The following is a 26836-nucleotide window of genomic DNA, read 5'->3' as shown; positions in this document are numbered from 1 at the left end:
GTATTGTTTCAGTTTTCTTTGCTGTGATTATAGTCTGGAAACACTGTTTACTTAAACGTTTGTTGAGCCCCTATGAAGGGCGGACCAATCAGTGACCGGTGCGGTTGGCTAAAAGCGATGACAGAGTCAAGTGTGTGTTTCTAAATGTAGTTGCAGCGGCGGTAGCGTTTCGGACGGTTTCGGCGCATTTGGTGGTCAATGCTGATTGGTCAAAGGCTTCTCCAATAGTTTCAAAATTAACTTTAGGTCCACGCCCGGTAGGATGTAACGACTGCAAACAACTCCCTATGGAGGACGGCCAGACCCACATGTTCGTGCTAGGAACTAGGCTAGGAACACGTTTGTTGCTGGAGACGAGCATGACACACCATATGACAAAACTTACACTAACCGGCAGGTCAATACTTGTTGCCCTGAGTCACCATGCAACAACAAGCATGTCAACAAGCATCAGTTTTTAGTAACCCCTGGAAACATTTTCATTGTCGTATGTGCTTTGCAGCTTTTTTTTGTACTTGGTTGTGTTTTCGGAATTTCCAGCTTATTTCTTTATTTGCAGTGAGTTTCTGTATTTGCTTTGGTTTCGTCTTCTTGCATCTGTTTTCTTAAGCTGCCGTGTGTTAGGGTCTCAGGGTCCAGCTACACTAATGAAGGACTGATAAGAGGTCAGTAGAGAGAAGGAGTGTTTCCGGTCCTCTCGTACTGGGACCAACTGATCATAAGTTTGTATTTTCTCCAAAAAAAAAATATTTCTCTGAAACACAAAAATTATTTCTTACTTTTTCTTCTACCAGTTTCCTATTCTGTCCCCCCCCCCCCCCCCCCCCTCATCATCTTATAAGCTTGTCATAGGCACTTTCACACCTCACTTTGCTGACAGCGGGGACCGTGATTGATGGTGCGATGCAGATTTACATGTCATGCTGAAATAGCACAATAACCTGCACGCAGATAATCACCTCATTGAGAAACACTCTGGCCTCTCTCCACTCACAATTACTATTGTGTATTTGATCATATAACCACTCTCCAACAATGCGCTTAATGGGCTTATTGGCAGAAGACCAGAACTTGCTTGTAAATAATCCTGATGGTGTTTGATTCTAATAAATTAGGCTCATATATGCAAACACGGTAAAATCATAACAATATCCAAATGTGTGTAGGCAGAGGTGTGGGGGGGAGGGAGGGAGGGGTGACAGGCGGAGATTTATGCTGCTAGCAATTGGCCGGCTTCATCACTCACTCAGCTATCTTTAACTTTTTTATTTGTTTAATTTCCAAATGTGATTGCGCCACCACTCCTGCTCATGCTGATAAATGCAAAGGATCATGGGTAGACGGGAGCGAGATTAATACGCATAATTTTTTAACTAGACAATCCGGGAAAAAAAAAAAAGTAAGCAGAAAGGGGGAAGGAAGAAAGGAGTGTGCTAACAGCTCTGAGGAGGAATAAAAGCCATTTCTGCCTGGACATGATGTAACCAAGTACTATAAGGTAAATAAATGTAAGATCACAAAATGCATTTTCTCTCCGTCTCTCTCCCTAATTGGTGCTGCTTGGGTGAAAAACCTTTTAAGCCAAATAAAAAACGAGCCAAAATACACAGCACTAAAAAAGCTTGGTTACCTCATAGCTTCATTTCTGTCATTTACTTGCATAATGTGAGTTTCCACTGTCTTACTGTCTATTCTGAAATATATAATTTTTTCCTTGATTAAAATTATTTTCATATACACAGTGAAGTTTTTTTGGGGGGAAAATGCATATTGCTGTGCAAAAGACATCTCATGTACAGAGTTTTACTTAGATAATTAGACAAAAAGTAAATCAAACAAAGCGGTATCTGTGATCAAAGCTAAAAAGCAACAAACGTTAAACAGCACTATATTTAACTAGCAATAAAAACTTACAAGCTACAAGAATATGGGACCAAAACTGCCTCCATTACCAATAAAAACCCAGTTAATAAAGAAAATACTACATTGTTTTTACCTTGAGAAAGACTGGTTTTGTACCTCTAGAAGAAAAGAAATGTGTGTGTTCTGTGTGTGTGTGTTCTGTGTGTGTGTGTGTGTGTGTGTGTGTGTGTGTGTGTGTGTGTGTGTGTGTGTGTGTGTGTGCATTATAAATGGAAGGGAGAAGAGTCACCTCTCAAAAACACACTCGCATACCTACGAGATTAATTACAAGTACCGTGAATCACTGTGCAATTAATTAACTCATCCTCAGTAATGAGTGTGTGTGCGTGTGTGTGCGTGTGTGTGCGTGTGTGTGCGTGTGTGTGTGAACTGTGCATGGTGTGTGTCACACAGTCAGCCCCTCCATCTCTCCACCTCTCGGCCTGTCCCCTCTTTAATTGCTTCCCTCTCGATTAAAATGCAGTCTGCTGTGACATCACTCAACCCTCTGTTAGAACAGGCCAGGGCTCTGGGCAAACCACACACACAGACACACACACAATTTATTTTACACAGCATGGATTGTTTGGATTTTAGGGAAGATGTGCGATGCAGAGAAAAAAAACTGTAAAGATTGTGTCTCTTTGAAATTGAGAGTCGGAGTGAGTGAGTCCAAGCAGCTGAAGCATCAACATGGAACTGAACAGAGAGAGTTTAGGTCCAACAACAAACAATAGTGACTCTAACGATGCATTACATCTGTGTGTTACACCCAGAATGCTACTTACCGGTAACTGATGTCTGATGATATCTGTGTGTGTGTGTGTGTTTTTGTGTTTCTAAACATGGGAAAACTGACTGAATAATACATGTAACTCTATGTATTATGTGTATCTTGTCGGCCTGGGTAATAATAATTATTCAGCTATGTTATCATTCAAATTAGATGCTACCTAATTAATTAAATGTTTTGTTTTCCCTTTTTTTTTTCAGTAACACAACAGTGGGACACAGCGCTGATGTTTGTACATCATTTTGAATATTTTATTTGAAGTATATGTGATTTCTCACTTCATTTTTACATTTAAATAATTTCAATCTCATTTTTGTCATTCCTTCCTAATCCCTTTACCATTTTTTATATCAGAATCAGAAAAAACTAAAACAATCAATGGTCCATGATAATGTGATGAAACTTGAAGGGCTTCAGATGATAAAATCACTGCACACAAAAAAAGTTTATAAAATATATGTTTGCCTATAAAATGTCAAATTAAGCTGAGTCAAATCAAGTAACTTTCCTTTTGCCATATCTGTTCAAATATATTTGAAGAACAAGTAGAAACTGATTTCATATATACATATTGTCCAGCAGTGTTATTGGCAAGTATAGTGTAGCGGGAATATTTTCTTGCAGGCACATTTCTGCGTGCTTACTGTGTTCCATTTCATCTGTATGAAGTAAACACACATTATTGACACAATACTGCATGTACATTATTGGGTCAAATGCAATTAAGTGATATTTAGTTATTATTAGAGCATATTCAGATTCCAAAAAAATACACAGAATGACAATAAACCAGAAAGATGCCTCATGTTTAATGCCCCGTTCCCAATCTCTTTCTCTCATTGTCTCTCTCTCTCAGAGCTAATCTGATTGGTGCATAAATCATGCTGACATCAGCACGGGTGGAAGTTGGCCTGCTCCTGCACAGACACAGACACACACACACACACACACACGCACACACACACACACACACACACACACACACACACACACACACACACTGAGGCTCCTCAGTGAGGTGAGAGCAGCGGCGTGCTCCACGGTGATCATGTGGACAGTGGATAACAGATCTCTCTTTTATCATTCCCTGACTTTCCTTGACATTTAAAAAGCCATTAACACCACTGAGATTCACCCTCGTGTACATTTCATATGGAAGCACGCTTCCAACACACATACATGCTTGCTTGCCATTCACTCACGGGGTCTCGACACTCTTGTGTGTGGGGGAATGATCTCAGTGATAGTGCAAAGCCCAAATGACACAGACAGAGCAGTGAATTACACCTTAATAAGCTTTTCACACCTGCCCCCTGTTCTGTAAGATTAAAGGAAAGAGATTCAGTCCACTGCTGGTGTATTGCAACAGTGCTCAGACCCAGCTAGCGAAACACTTATCAGTCCCTGGTTGAAATCAATGACATTTTGGGGCATTGATATTCTTGATCAAGATGCAGTGCCTCCCCCTCTTCCCCTCCAGCATGGTGACAAATAGACAGCAAGTGTCTGTTGTCTTGGAGTGACTAACTCTGTGAATGGTAATTATCCACCAATCCAGCCATATATACATGGGTATACTGTAAACACTAACAGCATAATAGTATTTACTGCTGAGCACTGTATTAATTTATGGCCCATTATTGTAAAGCCCATCGTTACAATGTGAGGGAGCATTTATTGTAATCAGAGGACTGATAGAGACGGGAAACACTGCTAATGTATGTAATGTACTCGCAAGCAGTCTGCCTGACAAAACTACAGTGGCTAATGCAGCAAATGACATATGGCCTCACTCTTTGTTGTTAGCATTTATTAGCAGCGAGCGTGCGTGAGTACGAAGCAGCTATCGACTAATTATATTCCATTGTGTCTGAATGGAAAACAAGAAATGAACATGCTCCACGGTGATACAACGGTCACCCGACCACTTAATCTGGGAATGAATGAAACCGAAACTAAGCTCATGGTTCAGCTGGCCCTGCAGTATGAGTCATGACTAGCAGTGATATACAGCAGATACAGAGATTGAATTCAGTCATTTAAATGCATGTTATTGTAATTCTGCAGATGGCAGAGCCACTTTCGGTGATTATGGATCGGACCTTTTTAAACTCCTCTGAAAATGTCTTTATATCTTACATCCCTGAGGGCATGCAGAAAGACATGTTTGCATTTTGAAAATCATGAGAGGGAAAAAAAAAAGAAAAAGGGAGAGACAAAGTCAGAGTGTGCTTTAGGGAAGGGTTGACTCCTGGTTTAAGGTAGTAGGGGTCATGGGTGTGAAATAACTGGTATATTCACAGATAAAAGGGACAAAAAATTACAAGAGAGAAGAGATGGGTCGTCAAGGAGTCAAGGAGAGAGGCAAAAAAAAAAAACTGAACGTCTGTAAAACACTTCTGAAACAGTGTATTTTTTATTCTGGATATGTGTATCTGCTCCTTAGAAGGTGTTTCAGAATGAAATGTGTTTTTGTTTCTAAACTTTAGGGCAGCTATAAGGCTTGTAGCATGTGTTGGAAACAACAGCTGGATTCTGAGTAAATACTTTACTGAGTGAAAGAGAGGATGAGGAGGAGGAGGAGGAGGAGGAGGAGGTGGTGAAGGAGGAAGGGATCTAAACAAAGAAAGTCCCATTCTCTCTATCATCTCCAACAAAGGTCTGTTCAGCAGAAGATATGACTCTGACAGTCTGACTCGCTCTTAGCTGCACTCTTAATGCTGCGGGCCAAACAGCCTGCAACTCTAGATAGTAGGTGTTTTTACTCGCATCCGTTTTCATCATGCGCAAGAAAGTTTGGCATTAATTCACATCTCTGTTATTAGAGTTTCCACTCACTCCGATAGGCGACTGAATTTATCTTCGCTCGTGAACATAATGAGCTCAAAGACGGAAGATGCTCCACCCGAGTGATGCGTTGTTTATCACTCCTTCTTCACTTGCGTTCAGTTTTGCCTATCATCCTCCTCGGTGTATCATTTTGTATTCAGTGCAGTGTTATACAGTAGTGTCTGGTCTCTGTTGTGCTGTGCTGCAGAGGATTGTGATGCACTAGGTCTCACCCCGTGTCCATCACTCTGCCTGCTGTAAGTCAGGCAGGCAGCCAGACAACGTCCCACCAGAGAGAAATAGATGAATGGTGGGATTTGGAAAAGATGCATAACAACAGCCCTGCTATGACTCAGAGCGTCAGCACTACGTCAAAAGTGGATCTGAAAATTGTTTTAGAGACGAGGGAGCACGAAGGAAAGAGAAAGAGGACTCGGATGTTATAAAGATATAATCATGAATGGCTATGAGAGAGAAGTGAGCGAGCAGCTTAGAGATGGAGAGAAACCCAGTGAGTTATGGGAAAGGTGGAGTGAGTGAGATGGTGAAGACAGAGAGAGAGAGAGAATGAAAGAGAGCAACGAGACAGACAGGATGAGTTATGGAGCTACAGAGAGAGAGAGAGCTTTCACACATGGAGACAGCCTGGTGATTTAGGGCTAAAGGACACTGAGACAAGCTCTGCTGCGAAAGGTGATAGACCTAAAGAGGTGTAACAGATCCACTGCAACACTACAGCGTTGACTGTGTCAGCACTGGAGCATCTGCGCCTCCTCTCTTATCTTATCTGCGCCAGCATTCATGCACCGCATGTTATGAGGACAAGTGCATCACAAGAGCACTTCACTATTAGATAGAGACACTTTCAAATGAGAGCAGTAAGCACATGTTTATCTTGTGTATCAGGATGAAATGATAATGCGCACATACTGCAAGGAAAAATTACACGATGGAACGGAAACATTACTGTCACTGACAGTATACCTGCGAGTCCTACACAACTAACTGCAATGAAATAATTTGTCTTTATGTAGCAAAATAACCGAGCTGAGTGTTTTCTAATCTTGTGCTCCTATTGGCAGGACAGAGGCCATTATAAAACGCAGTGAACATTACAAAAATTACTTTTGAGGCTTCAGGTTTGGTTGAGGATACTTGAGCCATGGTGAGAAGAACTACTCGACTGTTTGGCTCAAACAGAAACAGCACAGGTCAAGATGTCTCGAATTTTAGTCCCCGGCACGAGTCGAGCTCCAGAAACCTTGCATTTTTTTTATGTTTACAGTGAGCTGCCATTCAAAGCACTAACCTAACATAGTTAGTAAACACTAGTAATGAAAAGTGCAGTAACTAAGTACAATTTCAAAGTACTCTCGCTTCACTTGATCATTTTCCCTTGATGCTATTTTATACTTCCGCTCTACATTTATCTGACAGCTTTAGTTACAATTCAGCTTAAGATTTGACTTAAAAGGTATATAACAAGCTTTTGAAATAAAACACATTGTTAAAGATTAAACCGTTGGTTTCCAACCTGTATGTCTCCAATAACGTCTTACAAACAGCAGTGTGTAGTCGGGTCACATTTCAGATGTCTATAGTTGTTAACGGCTCCACGGTCTAAACATTTTTTACATCGTTTAATTTCACCAAATGATCAAATGATTCAATATCTTCAAAAAAGAAAAAAAAAATTCAAAGATTAGATATACAAATCCCAAAACAAAAAAACTGATTTTTGTATCAGAAATTCTTTTTTTTCTTCTTTCCTCTCCCAGTAATCCTCTGATAACTATCTGCTGCCCCCGTAAAACTGGATATAAAGTAGTTCCAACTAGCTCCACCTGCAGCAGCTACAAGAGTAACATGCTGCTCACACACTGATTCTCCACTATTAATAATCTCGTGATGTCACATAATAATATATCAGTCAGAGGGACCAAACCAGTACTTAGACTTTAATACTTTAACTGCATTTTTCTGCTAATACTTCTGCACTTTTACTGAAGTAAGATTTTTATCGTAAGACTTTTACCTGTGATGGAGTATTTACACGCTGCTGTATCGGTACTTTTTCTTTGGTACAGAAACTGTGACAAATATGCTTTGTAGTGAGGTTTTGCGACACTACAACAAAGCAATGCTCTTTCCGCCATGGAAAGACAACAGTTACACTCACACAGCCACGCCATGTTGTTTCCAGCTTAATGTAAAAAAAATAATAGGGTGTTTAAGGTAATGACCAGTGTTTGTGTTTTTTGGTGAGAAAAATTACAGCTTTGAATCTGCCCGAGCACATTAGCCTCATTGCCCTGCACGAACACTCTCTGTTTATAAACACTATTACAGCTGAGTAAACCAGTCATATTCATATCAGGGGGTGTGTGGGTGTGTGTTGGTACAGAGACGGCGCTTTAACAGCCGCAGGTATTTGTATGGCAGCACGGTCGTGTCTATATTTGGGCGGTGTGAGGCGGTCACTAATCCATCTGACCTTCTGGCTCATTTGCATGCGCCGGCCCCCCCTGACTGAGAGATGCCATGACCTTTATTAGCTAATTAAGAAACATAACAGAAATAAACCTGACAGAATGGGAATGGACATGCACACACACACATAAAGACATATACACACACTCTCAGCGTGGTTGCTGACAGAATGAGGATGGGGGTGGGGGGGGGAGGGAGCAGACAGGGGGCAGACTGGAAAAAAAAAGACATGAGCAGAGAGAAATTTGGCATTCATCAAATGCAAACAACCACATCCACACACGACTGTGTGAAGATTCTCTGTAATATTCTCTATCACAGCCTCTTGAAGGAAGTGTTACCACACACACACACACACACACACTCTTGATCATTACATCCGCCAGCAGACATTCAAGCATTATAGTATTATAGAAGTAGTTTCTCTTAATCACATACTGAGCTCCTTTAAATCTTTGTGTGCTGGAATAAGAGAAGTAAATCTCCCCGTCTCTGCTGTCTGCTGCCACTTAAGTGTAGTCGGCCTCTTGTTCTCTCCTCCCTCTCTCACTAAGGACTCATAATAAGCTGCTGGACCCCTCAGGCTACAGAAGGAGGAGGAGGAGGAGGAGCAGGAGGAGGAGGAGGAGGAGGTGGTGATGGTGGGTGTGTGTGTGTGTGTGTGTGTGTGTGTGTGTGTCCCCTCACACCAGAGACAGACAGCAGTAATACAAACAGGAGTGTATGAATCCAAACACACAACTACAGTATGCATCCAAAACATTTACGAGCAAATTTCAGAACAAATGTGCCCGGATGTAAATATTTAAGCACAGATAGACACTCACAAATTCACATATACACGTACACATTAAATGCAAAGTTGCACAAATTGGGGTTGTTATCTCTCACATCCTCCAAGTGTTCATTGTATGTGTAATCTGAGCAGTAATCTGCAGAGAGGGCAGATTATCATCTGACAAGCACCATTTTGAGGTTTGTAGGATTACGCAATCAACTCCCCTCACACAGTACATCACACAGCTGAAGATACAATGGAAACACACACACACACACACACACGTAATGCTGACACAACTAAAACATAAACATTTTATGAGCAGATTCTTTGTGCACTTTTCAGAGTTCTTTCTTTCAGTCATTTGTATAAAATAGCAATTTCTTAAAAAAAAAAAAAAAAAAAAAAAAAGGTTTATAACAGACTAAAAATAATTTATTGTACTTTTTACAGCCAAATTGACCTTGAATGTAATGTTAGTGAAAGGTTAATATGATGTCAACAAAGGGTGTTTAAAACAAACTGCATAAGACCCACAGTTTCCATCACGCCTTCAGAAACAAAGGAAAGAAGGTGAAAGACTACGTTGAATGAGAGAAACTGAGAAACATGAATGGACGGATGAAAAAAAAGATTGAAGGCTGCAGCCTCTCAGTGCTACAGTGTGTCAGTCTGTCTCTGTCACCTTGACAGGCATGCAACAGTGGCGAACCCTGAATAGCTTTGTCCACACTGCTGCTCACTGGGGCTTCACACACTGACAGACAGAGCCAAGGGCTGTCCTGTCCACAGCATATCACAGTCCGAGTGCCTATTTGACTCCAGTAGCACAGCATCCTGTTTTCATCACCTATATGCACACAGAAATCCATCTGATGTCGGATAATCGTCGATATGATGGTCTGTGCCAGCTTTCGAAAAAAAAATGAAAGATGGGATGCTGGTGATTCACATCTGTAACTAACCTATTCCTAATTATTGAAACCTGAATTGGTGTGTTGTGAAATCAATGCAAAAAAGCAATTTCATGGTAAAATGAAGGACAGCCAAAAGGTGATAAAACGTAGTCTGTGATTTGTTGTTTAGTCACAAATATTAGGTTCCTTTTGTGTGGCTTATATAGATTGTTAATGTACTAACATTTCTTTTACACTGCATGAATATTATCCTTTCATCCTGACTGTCCAATCAGCAAACAGCACCAGGGAGAAACTGTTGTGTTAAACTGACTGTTATGACTAAACATGGGTGTTAAAAATGTCACTAATTGTATTGCAATAATTGCTCAAATTGAATGTAGTTGAAGATCTGAGTTACACTCTGAGTTTCCCTGCAATAACAAGTTAAAAAGTCTGCTGTGGAAAAGGCCTATTAAACTAATTCATTTGGGAACAGTAGACAGGAGAGTGCTCCGATGCTCGCAAAGCATTTACAGTAGTTTCAGGTTAGCATAATTTATTCATTTCGTAAAGCTAGATTTATTTAAATTGATATTGATTTATTGCTCAGCTTTCAAACAGAAAGATGACAGACTTCTGAACATGTTTTTCAACCCTTGATTTAAATAAAGATGTACTAAATTGTATTGATCCCAAAGAGGAACCTGGCCCATCGCAGTGGCACATGTGCAGCAAATGTATGGTTAATTTACTTGTCTATGCATGGCATCTGCTTATGATACTGTATGTCTGCACCTTTGTACTGCATGTTCTATCTTTTCTTCTGTGTCCTCATTTGTCTGTCTGTGTGGGCTTCCTCTGCCTCTCTGTTTGTTTGTATTTGCCACTGTGCCTTTGTACTGTGATGTCTAAGGCTGTGATTTTTATCCTCCCAACATTCTAGTAAATACTCAGACAAAATGCAGCGCACTCTGAGGAGCCTCGGGCCACTGCAATCAATCAGGGAGAAAACAACACAAAGATCAGGCTGTTTCTGCTCCATAAAACAACCTTCAGAACAGCAGCAGCCATTCAGTGTCTGGGATGTAGAATTAATACTCTCTCGCTTTCTCTCTCTTTATTTTTCTGCCATCCTCTTTTTCAATCACTATATCAAAAAACTGTCACAAATACTGCGGTGAGGGCTGTAAACTGCATTTGTGACAATGCGTCTTCTTCACTGTATAATTTACCCAGTGGGTTCTCAGCATAACCAGTCAAAGTTCCCTCTGGGAAAACCTGGTGGTGGATGAAAGCCAGTGAATCTGTAACAACTCCAAACCAAGGCCACAGCTTGAATCCTGAACATCTGTAATGCAACAGAAAGTCAGCGCAGTGTTTGCCTTACTTATAGGCTATAGGATCAGGGATAATGTTTTATAAATATTTGATGGTTTCCTAGCAGGGTCTTATATGGCAGAGAGAGTGCAGCATTCTGCCTGATGATCAAGGAGAACTTCAAGGCATGCTTTCACACATGCAAATGTAAAGACACATTAACACACAGAAACAGCAATGCGATCTCGTACGGCCAACATACACATTAACGAGAATGCACACACACACACACACACACACACACGCACACGCACACGCACACACACACACACACACACACACACACACACGTGATACAAACTGCTCTGTCTGTCTGTGTCTGCACTGCATTGGGTTTCACTTTCGGCATGTGCTTGGTTTACAGATGTTGATCATGTCTCGCTGAGCTTGCAGTGAAAAGTCAGATTCTTTACATCTCTGAGACCACTGCCACACACACACTGCAACTTGTTATTCTTTGACAGAAACTGCTTCGACTGTCGGCAGAGGCTGCAAACATTAGAAAGCTTCTGTAAAGTTATGATGAAGTACGACAAGACAAGGGGCATTTTTCTTAAATACCACAATGTTTTTCCTGTAGAATGTAGAGAGATTAGTACTGCCGGAGAAATTGTATTAAACTACAGGGCTGTTAAGGCTGCCCCTTTCTACACCACTGAAAAGAAAGTCTCAAAATGTTTCTCCATGTATAAAATGTCAACCGGTGTAAAATCTTAAAGTGATCAACGCTGCAAGCCGAGAGACAAAGAGTGTTTTTCTCCCTCAGAGCCGTATGCAGATGGCTGGTGATGTATGATATTAACCTTTGCTATTCTAACTCCTGTCTATACTACCCTCTCTCCTCTACACACACATGCTCACACACACACTCTCTCTCACTCGCACACATTTACACACACACACACACACACACACACACACACACACACACACACACACACACACACACACACACACACACACTTACACACTTGCATGGCATACTAAATCATATTGATCCACCTTTACAGAGACAGCCCTGTTGTTTTTCTCCCTCTTGGTCAAAATCTGTTTGCGAGTTGTCAGGAAATGATGCAAAATTGTCTCATATTTTATTTTGGAAGTCAAGATATATTATAAGTGTCTAATAACTTTTTCCTGAGCATCTCAAAGTAAGTAAACCTGCCATAGGTGCAGTATATTTTACACAAATTAATTTGATAAATGTGTAAGTCCTCAAGTTTTTTCCTTGGCTTAGATTGCTTGTCAGTGGCAACATTTTTAGACAAATGGGCTCCTTGGTTTTAGCGTCGCTCCTCTCTTTGTCTCCTGAATTGTCAGTTTTAGCGAGGAAAAAAAAAAAAGAGCTGAGGGAGGATGAGAGAGGAGGCAAAGTATAAAAACAAATTGGCACAGAGGGATAAAGTGAGATATCAAAAGAGTGGATGGTGAAGGATGAATGAAATAGAGTATCAGACGTGCTGTGGTCTCTAAGGTCAGGGTCTATATCACTCTCTGCTTCTGAAACAACAACCACCACAAGAAGCATCGGGGAGCCAACCAATCTGGGCTACTGCATTGTTCACTATCTGCTGGAAAAAAAAAAACAGCTCGGTCTCTCTCTCTTTCTTACACACACACACACACACACACACACACACACACACACACACACACACACACACACACACACACACACACAACACACACACACACACACACACACACACACACACACACACACACACACACACACACAATGTCTCCTCACTGTTCATATCTGGAGAGAAAGAATAGAGCGTGTTCCTTATTGTCCCCTTAGTGGTGATGTGGGGGTGTGTGTTAGGGCTTGATTGTTACTGGTTTACATAAGGGTATTAAACTCTAGCATAGCACTATCTATCTGAGCCAGGCAGATATATTTGTGTTGTGGTTCCTTTATGCATTTGTTATTTCCAAAGAGGATTGGGATGCACCAGTGGAAGAGAGGATAGATAGCCTGCTGATATTACCCTCTTCCTCTCTCCCTCGTTTCCTCCTTTTCCCTCTAAAAACCAAACTCTTGCCTGTTTCTGAGTGTATACGTGCGAGTATTAACTGTGTGTGCATGTTTGTGTATTGCCTCCAGAAACAAAAGCGGGTAATTAATTAAAGAGAAGTGCACTTTGGCGCCATTGTCCTGTTCAACAACTCTAACAGTGTTCAGCATAGCAGCATTCTGTGATATTCCTCGGAATAATAGCTGTTGTTTTCAATCTGAAATTACGGACATATTAGCATTGTGTAGATGCATTTTGCTAAACCAATATTATGTGCAGAGATTTTTTTTTTTTGCTGTCCATTTACAAACATACTGTACAATAATATATGCAAGTGGTCAAATACATTTACACAAGTCCTGTGTATATATTTAAAGGCACTTTAAAGACACAAAAAATGTCCTTGTCGCTTTTTACAACTACGTTTGTTATAAATCACTTACTACATGTTTGTATGTTGCCTATAAATGCTAACTTGGGGGGACTTTAAAGGCTAACTGTAGCGTTGATGACCTCTCGTGGTGCTAGAGTTTCTCTACAAGTGAGCACAAGTATGAAAATGCACAGACACGCACAGGTCATTTGATACACAATTTTACCTGTCGTGTCACGTTATTCCAATGATCTGCATGAGGCGGTATGTGCCATCATAAAATTAAGGAGAAGGAAGGCTATAAGGTAATAAACATTGACATAAACAATGCCGGATATACAATACTTGAGTTGAGGCTGAGAGTTGAGTTGTTGCTAATGCTGGAATAGGCACTTTTTATCCAGGATTTTTGGCCACTGAATAGAGCCTAATATCTGAAGGGATGTGTATGAGCATCTGCATTTGTAGAATACCCGACTGGAGCTCCCTCTCCTGCCTACCCCAGGTTTACTGTAAAGTTTTGTTTATTTACAAGGAAACATATACAGGTTATCCTCAAGTAAAATGTTATAAACAATACCCTGATAGGTCCCTTCTGCATAGCAAGGTATGCTACTTTTGATTCTGAAGAATAAACTTCCGTAACTTGTAAAATTTGTAAAATACATTGTAGTACTTTTACTTAAATAAAGGATCTGAAGACAGAATAAATTCTGAATTGTGTCTTTCAAATGCACATCTTTCAGAAGGCAGCCATTATTTTGAGAATTCCCCAATCTGCATGTGTCTGTGAGCTTCTGAGGATCAGGCAGGAGAGGTTAAATCAAAGTGGAGTCAATAACTTCATCCCTCCCTCCTGATCTGCTGTACTGTGCTGCTGGAAATGCCTGCTGCTTGGTCTGTGGCTCGTGAAAGAGGAGGACAGGATGGGGTTCACCACTTTCACAAACACCAAAGGAGGGAAGACTCATGCCGGTAACACAGAGGATGATCTAAGTCTCTGGCGCACACACACGTAGAGACACACATTTATCTGCACACATTCGCCGATAGAAAGGCTTCCTCACTATGTCTGGGAATGATAATGAGCTAAATTCTCTTTTCTCCCAACCTGAGAGTCCAGTCATGGCCACAGCCCCGGCTAAATCAATATCATCATCCATAATCTTTATTGTGGGATGAAACACAGCATAAATCAGCACAAAGCCTTTCACACCTCCCTCTCTTTAGCAGCCTCCAATTGCATGCAGCACTCTCTTGGGCCGACAACGCTTTCTTTTCAGTACAGAGAGGCTGCATCCCAGTGTCTCCGGTCTCTGCAGCACCTGCTCATGCATATATCACATGTTTGTTTAGTGGTTTCGACTGTGCTTCATCAGCAACAGATGTGAAAGGTGAGCCGAGAAAGCAATGCAGGTGTCCATTGTGAAAAAGGAATTGTCTTCTACCTGCGGGCAATTGGCGGAATGGGACGATTTTTAAATTGTTAAATCTTCCATGGAAAAGTGAGAGTTTAAGCAGGACAGAAATCTCTGTGTGTACATTTCTGTGTGAGTCGTTTTGTGTGTGTGCATCTTCCAGCTCGGCTCTCTGTGAGTGTGAGTAATGAGGTTTGGAGAAGAAAGCTTAGCCAAATCCTCTCATCAGTCTTCACTCCTTCAATACCAAATCAGCAGGCTAATTCAATACCCAATCACAAGGCTAATAGCATCCAGCCGAGAGTAGAACCAATGAGAACTCAGCTAATGGACCTCGGGGAATAACTAGCTGGACAAAAAGTTAGTGCAAGAGGAAGACAGAATTTCTTTTTCTGTAAAGAAATTGTACTGTCTAACGATCTCAGTCTGGTTTCCAATCGCCTGCCACAGTAGCTGTAAAGCAGAGGAAAAATCTCTCATTAAACTGTTTCAGACATTTGTGTCTACCCGAGCATGTCAACAGGATGAGTGTGATGTTAAATTCGAATCAGAAGCTAAAATTAAAAAGGGAAGATATTTTTGTCGATTCCCCCAGTAGCTGAGTTTAGTACTCGTTCTATTGTAGAATTACGGCCTTGTTTCAGCATTATACTGCACGCAGCTCTGTGACATTTAACATGCAAACAGATTCGTATCTCCCTCACTCATTTTTCCCTCTGGAGCCATGAAAGGTGGGTGCATAAGTGCATGGGGCTGCAGGAGTGTCCCAGCCATTGTAGTGTCACAAATCCCCTCTTCCTGACATGCACTGAATAAACTGTCACAGGCGTTATATAGTGTCTCCATAAAGCCTACCATCAAACAGTTACTACCTCCATGGCTTCAGTCCACTGCACCAACAACACAAACAAATCACTCTGTGGTGCGTCTCAGTGTTTTCAGGTGTATGTGTGTGTGTGTGTGTGTGTGTGTGTGTGTGTGTGTGTGTGTGTGTGTGTGTGTGTGTGTGTGTCTGTGTTTGTGTTTGTGTGTGTGATATACTGTAAAGTGGGGTGCATACATGACTGTGTTTCCTGATATGATCATACACCATATAACCTTCTATATCTTGCTTGGTTGCAATCCATATTGACCTCCCTTTCTCAACCTCCCTCGCTAAAAGCTTTCCAGTGTGTTTCATGGCACATATTTAGTTTCCTGCTCTGCTGTTTTCTGTCACTGCACAGTTTTGTGCTTGGTCATTAAAAGGATACATCAGCATTCATCACATTTATTTTGGTGGTGTGATTCCAAGGCTGATTTAATGCGAGCATGAGTGTCCATCATAAAGACAGAATGTCTATGAATGGGAACTCTATTTAACTGACTGGGGAAGTCGTGCTGAGCCTACTTCAGGGCCTTTCTACCGAGCACATACTGTATCTCGAAAAACATGGGTATGACTTTAGGTAACAGGTCAGCTGTCAACTTTTCTTCATTTTACACCAGAGGGGTGACGCCTCATCTTCAACTATTCTAAAACAGCCCGATATCAGGTCAAGGCGTGTAATACCAGTCAGTCCATTGGAGGATGCTGCGTCAGTTTTGCCTCATGTAGGTGTAAAAAGTATATGCATAAATGACCAGGTTCGAAGAAGGAGGTCATGTGACGGAGGTCATGTGAAGAAGTACAAAGAGTTATAAAGTCCAATAGCAGAAGTGGTTGGGGGGCGGTTGGAGAAAACAAAGACGGGACTTTCATCTGACCAACAGTGTTCGAGTCTGTGAGAGAAGTAAATGTGGCTTTCTTTTAAGTAACGCAAGTATGTCATGTACATGAAGTAGCGTATGTACAGTAACTTATGTTAAGTAATTTATGCAATGTATGTAAGGTATATTTGTCAAAATTACATATTTTAAACGTTAACCATTGTTTTGTGGCCCAACCCTAAGGCACCTTACTTTTCTTGCCTACATGAGGCAAAACATGAAATTGACCCAATGTTTTCTGGTGGACTGATGAGTGGTATGTCAGGTTTCCTCCAAAGACCAGGATACAATTCAGCTACAACAGATTTTAAGTTCGAGTTGCAAAATGTTGTCCTTTAGAGCAGGGTTCTGGGAATTGTAAAGGGTCACTTACTAATGCAGGAGGCAGAGCTTTTTTTTAAAGAATGTCTGTGTACCATGAAAACAAATTTCCGCACTACATCAGAGAATAACCATAACAGCCTCGAAGCACTGGATATCACACATTAATGATATACTGTACAACAGTGTGAGGGTATGTGAGGAGGAAATTCCCTTTAATCTTCTTCATGACTACATCATCTTTTATTGGTGGACAAAGTGAATCTCGGGCTCCAGCCTCAGTCCCATAGAAATGACAATTGATTTGCAGGTTATTTCCTGCTTCCTCTGAGCTAATTGAAATAAAGTGGGACGGTAGACTAAGGCTCTGCAGCATCTATCAATACTGCAGCTTTACAGCGGAGAGCCTCATACCTACTGCTGTGGCTTAACCAATCCCACAGAATATTTGTTTTGTTGTTTGGTCTTTCACCGTGTCAATACTTTATGTGTGTGTTCGTGCAGCTGGGTGTATTAGAATTCCATTTAATGACTGTGTCATTAAACACTGCAAGTAAGTAAGTAAAATAAGACACAATGAATGGCCTCGAGTGTAAATGCTGTGCATGAGTGTTTGTTTGTGCCTGTGTTCATGTGCTTTTTTTGTGACATAAATACATTTAAGTTTATGAAGTCTGCAAAACAGAATATTTGTTTTCTTCGCAGTTTAATATCAGAAATCATATATTGGATCAAATTTAACAGGGATTATGAATGTATGAATTATAAATGCAAGTCAACGGACCCCACCGATGAGAATTATGGGCGTTTGAGCCTGTATCATCAGATCAGGGAGTGAAATGTATTACCATACCCCTTCTAATGCCAACATAGACACTAGCGTGCGCACACGCGTGCACGCGCACGCACGCAAACACACACACACCCACGCATGCACGCACACTGATTATTAACGCCTTTTTACATCAATCGTGGTAAGCATACTTTATATAAATACAAAGTATCCAGCAGTGCACATCTGTCCACGCATATGTACAGCAGGAGAAAGGGAAGAGAAACAACTCGTTGCTCATGTATGGAAGGCAACAGAAGAATAAGTGTTGACGTGTGTGCACGCGTTTATGTGCAAGCTCAGGAGCTGCGTTTTATTTACTTATAATGTCCCAGCTGTCGTGAACAGCTGGATGTTACACAGATTAAACTGGTGAGTGTATGGAATCAGATGTACAGTACAGTGTCATCGCTTTCAGATAAACCACTGGGGGAATTTATCCCAGACGAAATTTGACAAAAAAAACTCAACACTGTTCTAAGATCTGACGTTTCACATTATCCAAGGCTACAGCAACTTTTTTTTAAACATTGCAGTCATTTTGCAGATGCTTTTGTCCAAAACATACGAGTAAAGGTTTATTTTATGTTCAATTTGTGTTGATGCAACATTAACTCTAAAGACACAACAAAAATTATTGTTTGGTAGTTTTAACACGCTACATTTTACATACAAAACATGGATTTCTCTAGATTCTATTTGGAAATTACATTTGGGAAAATTTATATTTGACTTTAATTTCATTTACCTTTAAATGTCTTTAAAAAACAGTTTGTCTTTTTGCTGCTTTTCCTCCAACCACGGTAATGATTTCAGTCAATGTCTTCCAATGGTTTAATCAAACTCTCGTTAGAATGCAAGATACACTGAATCATCATTAAATCTATCTGCATATTACCTGTGCTGCTAAACTTGGCTATGAATCTCATTTGAATCTTATTTAAATTCCGCCTATGAATCTCAATTAAACAGAGATTCAAACATAGAAGCATACCATAGGAAATGTGGATGTGTACACACACACGCACACACTGCACCTGCTGTTATCATTGCTGTTGTTTTAACGGTGTTCGGTTTAATTAATTTGTTTTGATACTCAAGACAAATCCTTTACAAATCCTCATGTGGTAATTAACAATTATCGTACATTTAATAAGCACACTGAGATAATGAAACAATTAGAGAAACAAGCTGTTTAAAGGCTGAAGCTGTGCTTTGAACTAGTGTATATGCTTTAATTGTTTTTCAGTAGCTTCCGACTTCAATAAGCCACCAGATCTGAAATGTCCTCAGCTTACAAATCAAACATCCTTCAAAGCAGAATTACATACCAACAAATTATTAGTAGCAGAAAATGTAAGCTTTCAGCGCCGCTGTAATACCGAAACATGTCCACACACATACATTACCTTTGTCTCTGGTGTTATCACAGGGGCCAATTAGCAGGCCCCAGCTTTCTGCTCAGGCATGTGTCAGGGGACCTATAGGGAGCCCGCGAGGCTGTGAAAGGCCTAGGGATAGCAGAAGAATTATCACTCTTTTCATCTCTCCGTCTCTCATGCATCCTTGCAAACACACATATCCACTTTATGCTGGGAGCGAGCGCGTTGCCTTTCATTCTCCCCTCTCCTCTATCGTTTTTTTTGCCACACAGGCCTCCGACACAGCGAACAAAGGATGATCCTGAACATTATAAAATGCAAACACATCAAGATAATTTCGTCAGCTAAGGTGGAAAAATTGGATAAAATTCAATAAACATATGCATAACCTCCACGTACAGATGAATCAGTCGATGCAGTTTACTCATAACCTTTGATCTCTCTGAACTGCATACCGTATGTAGGCCAACTTTGAGTGTGTGTGTGCACTTTTAGGTAACGGAAAGGCAAAGTCATCACAATACATGCTGGTCAAAATCTATGTTGCACTCTGTATCGTGTATTAGTGATGGAGTGTTGAGGAAGACCTAGCAGATTTCTGGAGCGTGAGCTGAGCTGTGTGTGTGTGTAGAGTTGGTTACTGTGTGTTTGTTTTTGCGGAGAGTTTTATCCCTATCACACTCCTTCCCATCCTCTCATCCTTCTTTCTTCCCTCTCATCTCTATGTGGCCCCCTGCCGAGTGGCTGGTAGGTGGCTTGTACACACACACACACGCACGCACGCACGCACGCACGCACGCACGCACGCATGCACAAACACCCAGTAAGCCTCCCTCATGCTGCAGATAGCTGTAGATGCTCTCTCTCTTACACACAACAGGGAGGAGAAGAAGGCGATGGCAGGAAGGGTAGGGGCGCAAGAGAGAGAGAGAGAGAGAGCGAGTGTGTGTGTGTGTGTGTGTGTGTGTGTGTGTGTGTGTGTGTGTGTGTGTGTGTGTGTGTGTGTGTGTGTGTGTGTGTGGGCGGGGGGTTGGGGCGGGGGCTAATTCTACAGAGTGACTGGGCACCTGTCTTCTGTCAAGCCTCCGACTACCTGTGTCTGTAACAGTGTGGGCCGTACTGTATGTTTTCTTTCCGGGTGAAGATTTAGTCCGACAAGCTGTTGAACAAAAGTGAACCATCCGTCTGAGAAGAATATTTAAGACACAGGCGGAGAAAATGTTAAATATGAAGTAATATCCGTTTGTTGCTGAATTTGTCCGCAAGTTGTTGTTTTCTTTCCTGTGTGTGTATTTGTGTGTGACGTCGGCAGAGATGGAGACAGCGGAGTGGAGGCAGCAGATAAGATAAGTGTTCTTTATTTCTGACAGAGTCATTTAGCTGTGGATGAAGAGAAGAGGGGAGGAGAGGAGAGGACGGGAAGAAGAGAGTTATAGTTATGGAGCTGTCGGAGGTTTGGGAGTGTTGAATGAAATGAGGTCTGGAGGAACAGAGGGAAACAAAGGTGGAGCGAAAGACACGGGGAGGTTCCTATGTGACCTTGCAGTCAGAGAAACAGACAGCTGAAGGAGGAGAACCTGTTTCCTCTAAATCACGTGTTGTGCTGGGTTTTTTTTCTCTCACTGTTACTCAATTAACGTGTCAGCCTACAAGCCCGTTGCTACATCCCACTTCTCCTCCACCCACATCCCTGAATCACTCTTATTTCCCACAATGACTGAGGATGTACCTGAGTTTTACTGCTAAATTGCACCACACTCACATAGTCTCACACACACAGTAATAGAAGGTGTTTCTTTGTCATATATTTGCTTGTACTGGGGCATCAAACTGTCAGAGACCTCCTGTCACTTCTGCCATTCTCTTCTTTCCCCTCCTGTTCCCCGTATGAAGAAAAGTACTTATTTTCATTTATCAAAGCCTTTTACCCCTGAGAGAGAGAAAAATCGCAGTGTCTGCAATACTCAGTGTGTGTGTGTGTGTGTGTGTGTGTGTGTGTGTGTGTGTGTGTGTGTGTGTGTGTGTGTGTGTGTGTGTGTCTGTGTGTGTGTGTGTGTGTGTGTGTGTGTGTGTGTGTGTGTGTCAGGGGAATGTGGAGCAATGCTGGGGGTTATTATGAAGAGACTGAGATGCGACAGGAGATTTCTCTGATTGGGAATAAAACACCATCTTATCTATTTAAATAAACCCCACTGCAACCTCATCTACACACAAATGCGCACACACTCACTAAAAATATGAGAAAATATACAGAACGACAGAAGAAAGTAAAGGCATTCACCAAAGCATACACACAAATACATAAAAGTGCAGAAGCAGGCAAATCTATGCATGTAAACAAACACAAGAGCAAATTCACAAAGGGATTTGTAGTAATTAACTTGCAATGATCGCCCTATTTTAGCTTTCACTTTGAAGATGAAAAAATAGTGCTCAAGCAGAGACATGAGGAAAAACAGTCCTAATAGAACATGAAAAGAACATCTAATTATTCAAAGGAGAGTAGTTATAGGAATAAAAAAAAATGAGATAAGCAAATAAAAAGGTTTTGTGCAAAAGTTCCGCAGAAAAATCCATACGAATCATTCAAAGCTCCACAAATCATCCTAAAGTTTGGTTTTTGAATTGCCACTGGATTATTGGTGAGCTGCGCTGTGATAAACCGATTGGCTGTGATCATCCTGGCCTCTGACACTAACCTGCTGACCTTTGAACTCTGGCTGACCAGAGGAGCAGAACCTGTATTTAACCTGTGACATTGTGGCATCTTTAATAACCAGCTCGTACCCCTGCAGGAATGCACAACTGTGCATACGTCAATAAGACAAGAGTCATGCAAAAGATGAATGCATCAGTGTGTGTGTGTGTGTGTGTGTGTGTGTGTGTGTGTGTGTGTGTGTGTGTGTGTGTGTGTGTGTGTGTGTGTGTGTGTGTGTGACAGTAAATAGTGAGAAGACAAACAGTGATGTATGTTAGGTCTTCAGTCTGAGGCTGCAGATGTTCACCCCAGGTGGTCTGACGCTAATAACATTCCACTTTTTACAGGCCCTTTAATTCACTCAAGATAAAGCCACATAAAATATACAGTATAGGCACACTGCACTGCACCTATCAGCACTGCCAAAACCCACTGACTGTCAGAAATTGGATTTTTGAATGTACGTTCTCTTCAGTAAAATTGTGACAAACTCAATTTCTTCTCCTGCTTCTGATTAAGCATTGAACAGTTTTATTTAAATACAATTTAAAAAAAAAAAAAAAAAAAACACAGATTTGAAGCTGCCTTTTAGAGACTTAAGAGACTACTTTTTGTATATTGTATGAGCACGATTGACCTGACGAAGCCTGTGTCCAAATTCAGTATTCGCACAGTCAACCCAGTTTGACATTAAACAGAGGTTATCGATGATATCGAGATTAACTATTAGAAATCAATTAGAATTGTCACAACATGAAAACTCCTTGCTTCCTGCTCAGAATTGAAAATCAGGCAGTGTTACAGGCTCATGCCTTTGGCCTCTTGTGAAAATAAATTCTTCTAAGCAGGCAAAAAGCTCACGGCCACTTTTAAAAATGTGTCTAAAAGTGACAAAGAGGGTGGCAGTGGTATGTGGCCCCTTCCTCCCTCAGTTTGTACAGGCAGGACGTTCTGTTCACAAATGCAGATAGTAAGCACCCCTCTTCCCTGTCTGCTCCTCCCTCCCTCGTGCCTCCTCCCCTTTCTGTGCTCGTGTGTGTGTGTGTCAACCTTGAACCACAGCAAAAGAAAAAGACAGAAAGAGTGAGAAGGAGGTTTCAGCACTCTCCATATGTTATATGTGTCTGCTGACAAAAAATTAAAAAAATTATGTGATCAGAGATTCCCTGCACAAATTCTCACGTGCAACTATTCCAATCTCTAAATATTTTATGAATGGAAACAATCAATAATAAACTTCTAATTTTGTAAAGAAATGTGTCTTACTTGTATTTATTCTTATCATTTTTCTGACTTGAACAAACACCAAAAAAGTTTAAATTGTATTTGTATAACGTCTTCCCAGATCACCCATAGTTATATATTCTTCAAAAAAATAAAACAAAATATAAATAAAACATATTATGAAGCTTACATTACTGCTGTTACTAGAAAGCCAGTAGGCAGCAAAGATCAGAGAGAATGTAGAAACTCACTCCGTCTGTCCTCTCTTCTGAAAAAAATGAAAGCTTTTCACATGCTTGAAAGTCTTTGGCAAAACTTCATGTACCACACGAGTACAAACACACACACACACACACACACACACACACACACACACACACACACACAAACTCACAGTGTTGACTTTGTATTCTAGTGCAGTTAATGTGTACACAGATCATTTCTCTCCCCATAAGAGCTGCTTTTGTCACAGGCACCAGCTTTCAGAGTTATTCTGCTGGTAAAGCCACCGACAGCAGTCCTGCCTCTGTTGAATACAGCATTAATACATACACACACAGTGCCAGAAGACGCCTTTCTGCAAAGTACAAGTAAGCAGTTAATTTGAAAAAGTTATAACTCTTTTAGCAACAAAAACACAGTCACACACATGCACAGTAACGGCTGATTCCTAATATGCGTCAGGAAACCTGACTGACTCAACCCCTCTCAATGGTCTCATTGTAAAGACTCCTCTGGCCAGTTAGTGACCGCTGTGTGTAATGAATGAGAGCGCCGACTGTCGGGAAAGAAACCACAGCTTGTCTCACTTCTCTCTTCTTCTCCTTTCCTCCTTCCAGACCATTAAAAGCGGTCCGTTTTCTCTTTTTTTTTTTTTTGTCATGAATCTTTAATCAGCCTTTTCAAGTGAGTGGGCAGGCTGAGTCTCAGCAGAGCACTGACCTGTGTTGCTGAAACACACATTCTGATGTAACTTATACAGATGTTGCACAGGTTAGATCCCGTTCACGTTCCAGGACTGCTAGAAGACTTGTCTGGTCAGCGGCTAAGGCTCTTAATTTCTGTAATGTCAGGCCAAAAAAGATCAAAGCAAATGTAAGTTTAAAACCTCCTTTATAACAGTATTTCCATCTACATACTGACAACAATAAAGGATACTGTATATAGTTTGGTATATGCATGCAGAGCCATCAATGTGTTTGCTCTCCTGTTTAAATCCATCAGCAGGAAACAAAGAAAGAGAGTGAACGAACAGTTGCGGACGTATGCTCTCTGCATCATTTTCTCTGTCGTGACACAATTGCATTTGCTTGTACGGGCATGTACACACATGAACACACACAAACGTACACAAACAGTAAATAAAGCAGCACAGTCAGGTCACAATCACAGTAAACCGCACAAACGACTACCATCTGTCTCTCTGTTTCTGCCTGTATGAGTTCATACTACACTGCCCAAACACAATAACATTAGACATCACAGGTTTAAAAAATGAAAGGATAAAATATCTGTTACGGAGTACAGGCTGGTCATTATTCCTCTCCGTCTCTTATCACTCTCTTGTTTCCGCTTTACCCAACTCTGTCCCTCCTTCTCTTCCTGTAAATGAGTGATTTATCAGCCTTAATTGCTGGCAGTGGTTCATGTGGTCATGTGACCGCAACATGACAGCATGTGATAAATACACTCTGAAAATTAAACCCTGCGTTGCAAACAGAAACATGCACTGCTTGCATCGCATCTGCGGAGCGGGAGTGTGTTCGGGTGCTGACAAAAATAGAATTGGTCTAATAAAAGCATCACTTCAAAAACAAAATCTGGGCTCATCTCTTGCTTTCATCTCTTGCTTTAAAATGCCGTAATAAAAGACATTTATCAAAGCAAGGCAAAGGGCAAAAGGGAAAAATGTACAATCAATAATGATAGACCAAGTAAATCTATTGTTGTAAGGTGTTTCATTACGGTGCCCCATAAACACTGAATGCACACACAGACAGTCTCATACACACACACACACACACACACATACACACACACACAGCCTATAGTGGAATCTATCACTTCAGCTTGCATGTGTTTCCTCCTCACAGCGTTCAGCTGCAAGATGCTGACTGAAGGGTCTGCAGTGCTCAGTTCATGCATCTTATTGTTACATGAAGCCAGTTCTCAACCACTGACCTTTTTATTCACCGCACTATACATTGTTAAAATAATGTATGAGGTGTCTCAGGCAAAGCCACTTCATTGTGTTATATTATACACAACAGTGTGTGTGTGTGTGTGTGTGTGTGTGTGTGTATGTGTGTGTGCATGTGTGCGTGTACACGGCTAACATGTATTTATGCAAAAAAATAAAAAAGACTGCGCAGGTATAATTACATGTTTAATACTAATTGACTGAATTAAAACCTTTTTTTTTTTTTTAAACACAAATAATCGATGGTTGAATTTGTGTCGTGACATACAACCGATAGTCATAGATTCAAGTATAATTTTGCATGCTTTGCAGCTGATAAAAGCAGACTCACATTGTCAGTAGTGCTGTATATGTCCGGTCAATATCCTTTTGCTCTTTGTTTATGGACCCAGTAAAACACATTTATTGGCGTGCCTTTTGCTGTTGTCATGTGGCAAATGCTGTTTTCTAGATGTAAAGTCATCCTGGGTTTTCTGGCTTAAACATTGTAAAACAGGACAAGTAAAATTAAATAAAAGCAATTCAAAAAAGAGTATAGGGTTGCAACAAAAATGCACAGCCCTCAACACGAAAATAAAAAGCAAAATATGACCGAAGCTGAGATTTTGGGAGATTCAATTTTACTTTATTCTATTTTACTCCTCGGCAACCTGTTTATTTAGAAAAAGGAAAGTTCACTTAGTGCAGCTAAAAGAAGAGAGAATATATCCAAATGGTTGTTAAAAACAACATCAACATGCTAAGGCTGTCGTTGCAAAGAAATTGTGGCATTGATGCACATATGTAGCAATGTAAAAATACAATTAAACATACTTTTTTTTTTTATAAGTGTTGGAGCCAGAATCTTTTTTTCTTTTCTGCAACAATAATGAACTTTTCCTCCAATATTACTCTGACTCTCAATATTTAAATCGTAACTAATGACCTACTTAAAGATAATCTCTGTTTTGTTGTCTCTGTATGCCCATATAAATACAATTTATCCGGAGTGTTGTGTACTGCAATCCGCCACCACATTACTGCCACACTAATTTCTGACTCCAAGAGAGGATAAGAGAGGCAGACAGAGTGGAGGTACAGAGGCAGACAGTAGATAGAGAAGCATGGAGCCAGTCTTACTGACTGATTGTCTACTTGCAACATGTCAAACATTTGACCTTGCTGGACCTGAACTTATAATGGAACAAGATGATTTCACAGTTTGGACAACAACAGCAGCGTCTATTGAAAAACTAAATGTGTGTGCGCTTGACGTTGCACGGCTTGTGTGCACTATATATTTTTGCAGGTTTGCATATTGCAGCTATGAATGCCGGTGTATAAACAGGTAACAGGGGGGGAAGGACAGCAGTGACTCCAGCTCCTCTGCACCTTCCCTCCCTCCTCCTTATTTATTTGTCTGTATTAGTTAGCTCCTTCTCAGCACTTAAAATTAATGTCATCCAGCAGAAAATAGAGGCTGAAAGCTAAAATTCAGCACTTTCCCAGCAGCCCGGTTATTTATCAAGCTAACAAGGAGAAGATGCATCCCGTTTCAGCCGGGCCCAGGAAAT

At 40.9% G+C, this 26836-nt stretch overlaps 1 protein-coding gene across 2 annotated transcripts in view; it reads right to left on the bottom strand.

The window, feature by feature from the left end:
• Positions 1 to 26836, bottom strand: part of LOC138206030 (transcription factor Maf-like) — a 44464-nt gene that overhangs the window by 5260 nt on the left and 12368 nt on the right. Inside the window, exon 3 of one of the 2 annotated variants that reach the window (XR_011178910.1) lies at positions 19189 to 19290. The exons of the other annotated variant lie outside the window; for it this stretch is intronic. The gene's annotated coding sequence lies outside the window, so the exon portion shown is untranslated. The remainder of the gene's footprint in view (positions 1 to 19188; positions 19291 to 26836) is intronic. 2 annotated transcript variants of the gene reach the window in all.

The sequence above is a fragment of the Embiotoca jacksoni genome, unplaced genomic scaffold, assembly GCF_022577435.1.
Source record: "Embiotoca jacksoni isolate LCO1_2020_lvr unplaced genomic scaffold, fEmbJac1.0.p SCAF_3, whole genome shotgun sequence".
In the NCBI taxonomy this organism is placed as follows: Eukaryota; Metazoa; Chordata; class Actinopteri; family Embiotocidae; genus Embiotoca; species Embiotoca jacksoni.
Note: the sequence above shows the minus strand (reverse complement) of the source record. Positions and strands in the feature narration are given on the sequence as shown.